This window comes from Solenopsis invicta, unplaced genomic scaffold (genome assembly GCF_016802725.1).
Source record: "Solenopsis invicta isolate M01_SB unplaced genomic scaffold, UNIL_Sinv_3.0 scaffold_935, whole genome shotgun sequence".
Lineage (NCBI taxonomy): Eukaryota > Metazoa > Arthropoda > Insecta > Hymenoptera > Formicidae > Solenopsis > Solenopsis invicta.
Window position 1 is genome coordinate 1 of NW_024105399.1, and position 7036 is coordinate 7036.

Sequence of the window (7036 nt, forward strand, 5' to 3'; positions counted from 1 at the left end):
ACAACGAGAAGATTTCAAGTCATTTTCCTTGATTCAATTTGCGCCTAATCATAAATATAATTTATCTGCAACGAACAAGCCCAAGGAAACATCCTTCCAGTAAAAGCACTAACAGGAAAAGGAGACCACTCCTTTTGAAATCAACAATACGCAATCTTTTGGATCAACGGAGAAATCATACTAACAGAATAAAACAGATTGACGACCAAATAATAGAAACTTTAAGGTCTGACCATACTACCCTTGCTCATGTTTGGTTAGAAATAATCCAGATAGCTCTCCATAGATCTTCAGTCGACTTCGAAACAACGCGACTCGAATATTCGAACTCAGGACAAGTTCCCATTGTGATTGCGCAAAAAGATAAATTAAATCTAATAGAGTCACTTACGCAAGTAGACACTCCTCCTACAAATCTTGTAACTTCTCAATCTGTTGTGAGTATAATTACAGATAGATGCGACTCTCCACAACTTATTAACCCTCCCTCTGAATCGTTAGAAATTCCTACGTCATCAGCGTCAATCTTACCTATAGAAGAGCATAATCAAGTCGAAAACGCCGTGGACTCCTCAGAGTGGAATTCTCTAGATTACCACGAATCCGTTTCATCAGACAGTTTCCTTCAACACTTAGACCTAACTCCAGCACACGCTGATCTCATTTCCTTTAATTCGGAACGTTATTTTAATACAATTTTCAGACAATTACATTGAACCAAACACATTAAGAGAATACACTACGCTTTAACCTAAAAGATTCATGTCTCGAACAGGCACAAGCCAAGCTAACAAGAGAAAGGCACTCTCTTTTAATACAGTATTAAGAAATCTTCTGCGAACAAGAAACAATTATGTTAAGAAAATAAAGGAATTAGACGAAGAAATAACAAAACTTCTACGAGAAAACACTCCAAGCATTAACGAGCAGTCTCTACAGTTATTGAGAAAGGCTCTTTCTGCAGCATCAATAAATTTTAATGATACATTTATAGAGTACCATAGACCAAATCAGAGTCAACTAGTGATCGCACAAAGAAACCGAGTTTTATTGAATTTTCCAGTACGAGTAGAAACTACTCAGGTGACTTCTTCGACACCTCCTCCTTTTGAGAATAATCTTTCGTCTCAAAACTTCCCAGTCATAAAGTTAGAACCGACTGATGATTTGCAACTTCCTGAAGGAATAAATACAGTTAGGGAAACAGATTCTCAACCTGCTCGCGTGGAAACTCCAACCAGGAATATAATAAACCTTGAAGAGTTAGGACCACCCACCAGTTATCTGGAACATTTCCTAGCTCGTCCTTAAGGTTATTACTCCATCATTGCACCTAGCATTCGTATTACCGGCCTAGCTCTCGGCATCCCCAGGTATTGCCGGCCCAGCAGGTAGCCTGAAATTAAAGAGAGCACCCCAGTTTCGTGTGACCGAGGTACGCGCGAAATCGGTTGTGTCCGACCTCCGGGACGTGACACTATGCGATATCTCACGTGTTTTACGTTAAAAAGCGTTGAACAAACGTTGATCTGCATCAGAAACATAACTATTGAAGTTCCAAGCACAAATTGCAAATGAATCGTTATCTATGCGATATCTTACGTGTTTTACGTTAAAAAGCGTCGAACAAGCGTTGATCTGCATCAGATGTGACGTCCCGTCATTTTTTTTCCCTGTTGTACGAAATTCTCTAAAATTTTAACGTAATATTAATCAGATATTTGACAAAGTTAGAGCAGAATCGAACGAACTTTAGTGACACAAGTTAAAACTCATCTTACACGATTTAAATCAGTCTTAACCGAGCGAATAACCGACCCGCGAGACCGTGCGAACCTCGCGAGCCGTTTAACAGATCAAACTTGGAACTGACCAATTGATTGCATCTCTCATTCTAACGCCACGAAGAACTAACCAATAACTTCAAGGATTTGACATTTAAATCTTTGATGGCAGTTCTGGAGCGATCCAGGCTACCAATCAAATAATTTTCATATAATTATTATTCTGTCGACAACTAATTAGCATTCAAAACGGAATTACGATTTTCCACTAGTTATATTATTTAACAGTTTTATGACTATAGCTATTACCTTATCGTTTTGCTACAATTTTATTATTTTACTTCAATGTTTTTTGATTTCTGTTAATGAACTTTATTATCAGCCCCCACTATATTTGGGATGGCAAAACTATAACCTATTCTTTTGCACAATTGTTCAACTATTACTATTCTTGCGACCGTAACACGTGTATTAACCGCGTTGCGATTTTTAACCGATAGAATATAAGTTAGCTTTAAGATATTTCAGTTTAAATTTTGCAATCATGACAAACGTATGACTCCGTTTGTAGTGATCAACCAAGGTAAGAATATTGCCTTAACCCTTTCTTCTTTCAATCCTGACAAGACAGATTTGAAATGACACATTTTGAAACATAAATAATTTTACACTTACCTGCCTACTCTTGACGCCTTGACTAATCGATGGCAGCATGGTTTCCAATTCTTAAAATTAAAATTCTAATAACCAAAGACGTGTTAAAATCAACTAAACAACTTTTGGTCAAATAATGTCTTGGTTGCCGGCACAATAATACCCATACAAATGTGAATACCTAATTTTGTTAAAAATACAATTTTAAAATAATTAATATTAAATTTTTGGTAAATAAAATAAATTTGATTTCCATAAATTCTCCAACTATTAGCCACACCCTACATGTTACACTGAATAGAATTATTTTCAAAAATTTAATATCTTAAAAATATTTAGTACCTCAAAATTTTGATCGACAAGCTAAAATTGTTATATGACATTAATTGCGTAATCTCTCGCTCTGAACACGAGAACCGCAGTCCCATGCCCATAACTTAAATAAATTTTCAATAGTAACTAAATAAACTGGAATAATTTTATTAAAAAACCTAAACTATACAGTTAGTTTCGGTACACAACCCGCATTAGGACATTTATAAAATCGGGATGAAATAATACCATTTTCTTAGTTTTATCATAACTTCAAAATTTTTGACCGATAACCTCAAAAACTCATAGGACATAAAATTACTAATAATTGAAGGTCTAAACAATCACACAGGAAGTATGCCCAAATTTAACTTATTTAACCCAAAATAATATAACAATATCAAAAATTTTACGATGACTAGGTGAGCTATGTATTGACATTAACACCGTTTTACCTCCTCTATAAGCCCATACTAATATTTATCACCCGTATTAATATTTACAATAAACTTTTAATTTATTTAAACAAAATATAAATCTAGAATTTTTATAAATCCTATCGTACAACTTCTTGGGACCCCTAGAATTCAACTATACACCTTTTGTTTGAATCAAAAATATCAACTTTTCCAATTGTTTAAATAAACAATTTATTAAAAATTCAAGATATACATCAGAAGCGCCTTCCTCGAAAATAATTTTAGGAATTTGTTTGAACTCTTAATCTCTAACCGTTTCGGAGATAGGAATTTTCAAAGTTGCTCACCCCCCACCCCCCTTCGCTCAAACTGCACTCCGCAAGAAAGGAAGCAGAGCCGAACACTATGGACATACTCCCGACTTCGAAATAATTTTTTTTCAAAACTACCCCCTCAGATCAAAATCACCCCCATAAGAAAAATTACCCCTTAAGTAGTTAGCAACAACCCCCTAGGTTTCGAATTTTTCCAACAAATAGTTTAAAAGTAATAAATTTTTAAAGTGAATATCTTATGTATCACTCATATGCCTCGTGTGTCTCACATACTTTATATATTGGACACCCTATATATATATAAGGTTACCCCTATGTCAAAATTAAGGGTTGAACATAATATCTAATTAATTAGAATCATAAAATGACCCTGTCGTTCAATTTTCATAGCGATATTTTAAACGGTTTAAGAATAAATACATTTTGCATTTTATAATTAATAACAATTAACCTCAGGAGAATAAAAATGTTATCAATCTATTCGGAATTAAAAACTATATTTACGATTTAAATTTCACGTCTTTAACTTAAATAGTTTAGAAGCAATTCAAAAGTTATTTAAGAAACTTAATAAATTTTTATTGCAAAAACGGCTACACATGAAAAGCTCGCACTTATATCTTTTATTCATATGGACCTAAGGATCATTATGCATTATAGGACTGAGCTCTAAGTAACTCCAATTTATTATAAAAAATTCCGTTAATAATGAAACTTTAATTGTTTATAACAACTAAACGATCAACCCTACGACTTTAAAGTATTATTAAAAAACAAAAAGCATAAACTAAAGAATACTTTCCTAAAATTTCAATTCTTCAAGACTAATGGTTTTTACAATATAAAATTCCAAATTTTCATGTTATACGCGTACTTCGGTATGACAAGATGGCGTATACACAGGGTACACGAGAAACGCATAGCCTTATACTTGTAAAATATGAACTTTTCCCATGTGAATCTTATTAGATTTCTATAACGGTCAAATTAAAAACAATATTTTGTTATTATTAAAATTTTTATTTCATAATTTTTAGTTGAAAACGTAACGACTAATACAATTGTTAATTAAGAATTATTGTATAAGACATATGTCAAATAAGTTGTAGATTGTCATAGTTACACGAACTTGCCGAAATTATATAAAGTCAGCTGAAATAGTCAGTCGTCAGGACAAATATCATATAACACGAAGTATATTGTTTATTAATACTTAACAAATTAACAATTGTCCATCTAATAAACAATTCTCATGAATTAACGCCCTTTGCCGATAAAAATTAACTATTTTGTAAAGTAGCGTAAATGAAGAATATTTGGTACAAAACTCGCTCTATACTTTAAAGCATATCTGAAATATGTCATTTTGCTAAGTTAATATTTTATTACAATTAAACAATACATCTCTTAATCACTAAACTTAAATACGATTTAAAACGAACATTAAGGAACACACTTGCAAAATTTCAAAACTTTTTACGTATTAGTTTAAAAGTTATTAACTTATAAAATAAGAACGGTATAAAATCACTTTTCATTGCACACGCATACACTCACACATACACACAGCATGTACGTGAGTGTCTACTACATAGACAAGTCAAATAAGAACACTTTTTAAATAATACATATTCAATATTTCTGATACGGGCACATAAAAGGAAATGACATTTTACAATTAAAGGTTCAATTTCACATCTCTAGCTCAATTAGTTAACTAACAAGTTCAATTTGCAACTAACGATTACTACAGGTATATCGCACTTTAAGCAAGCGAGGAATCTTCATAGTCGTATCTTCTCAGCGACGGCTTGCGAGCTCAAGTAACAGATCTAAAATCAGATTAAAACCTGTTAAACTATAACAATTATTATTAACAATTAACAAATAACGGTAAATAATTTGATTTACAATTGCAAATAAATTTCTCCGATCATAAATCAACTTAAAAAGGAAATAATTCTTTGATATAAGAAATCACGGATAATACATGTAATGTAAAAATAACGTAAAAGGTAAAGCTTATTACTGCTAAACCCCCTTTCCCCCCATCGTCAGACTTAACGTCAACGTAGAATGAACCTTTGTGAACATGCTTGCCAAATTTCATTTTGCCAAGTTTACCCATTTCTGAATTGTAGATGTTACAAGTCACATAGAATAGACCGAAATTTGCCACGGCAAGCTCTTGCCGTCGGACACCGACACACGCACACATACAAAGCAACGCACGGACGTACGCAAATACATAGGCAGTGTTCAAATTGAAACCAATTTTTCGGCAACACTTACACATTTCTTACCACTTCCCCAAGCAAGACAATGATTCTATACATCTAAATACTGAATCTCGTATTTTTCTGATTTACCGTTCAAGAGCTACAATAAAAAATATATTTAAAATCATATGCAATACCCATAGAGCATCCTCTTGAAGCATAGGTGATGCGGCCTCAGTGACAAATACGTCACGCGAATGATAAAGTAATATAAACAAATTCTCTCAGTTCAATTTAGTACATCGCCACGGACAGAACGTTGCAGGTGGAAGCCTAATTTAATTGAAACAAATTCATATTTTACAATATCTATGGACACAATATATAAGTTAACAGATACTACCATTTTTTAACTACAAATTAAGGTAAAGAAATTAAAATATTATAAGTATAAAAGATGCATCTTGCTTCTAGAAACAATATAGGAAAGGAAATAAATTAATAAAGGTCTCCATTAATTTTTGAACAAATTTTAATAGTGAACTAATATATATTGTTACGTCCAGGGTTAAAGAAGGGTAGACAAGATATAGAGGGAGAAGGGAGGGACGTAACAATTCGAGAGTGTGCACGTGCGGCACGGGAGACCGCGTCGACAACCCGGGATATAGGTCAGTAGGGCCCGCAGCGGGAGGCCCCAATGGCAAAATATCCGGGATGCTTCGCGTCCCTTGGTCCTATTTTGAGGCAACAAACTTAATTGCTTTACCTCGGGATTGGACCTAGTGCTTATCTTGTAAGAGCGAGGGATGGTGGTAGTGGTTATGAAATTAGCACCAATTAATTATGTACCTGGTTTATTTTAATCAGTAGTAAATAAGAATACAATTTGTTTATTTTGAAAAATGATTTATATTCATAAAAAAAAACAACGGTTTAAACTAAAGGCTCTATAATTTTTAAGTTAACTTGGGCAGCGATGTTATTTGTTCCTCTATGGCTTTGAGGCGGCGGATTCGGCGATTGTGGCGATTCCGGTGCCGCCTCACGGCTGCTCGGGACTTATATTCGTGGATTCGGGGAATATTATCATTATTTACAAAAAAACAAAACAAAACTCCGTTTCTCTCTGTGTTTATCGAAAGGTTAGATTTTAAACCCTCCTTCGGGTTAACTCGAACAGCGTTCGAGTGAAACTAGAGAAAGAGATTGAAGTTTAAAAAGGTTCGAGTGAGTCTAGGAAGAAAGAAATTCTTACGAGTGAAACAGAAGTAATAAAGAGATTCTTCCGGATCTCCTCTTGTGAGTAAATC

General features: G+C 33.7%; 1 long non-coding RNA gene across 1 annotated transcript; it reads right to left on the minus strand.

The window, feature by feature from the left end:
• Positions 1 to 4508: 4508 nt before the first annotated feature.
• Positions 4509 to 6251, minus strand: LOC120360049. The gene is made up of 2 exons (XR_005576696.1): positions 5921 to 6251; positions 4509 to 5336 (listed from the first exon to the last, which is right to left on the minus strand). It is a non-coding gene; the product is annotated as an uncharacterized LOC120360049 (long non-coding RNA).
• Between the last annotated feature and the right edge of the window lie 785 nt (positions 6252 to 7036).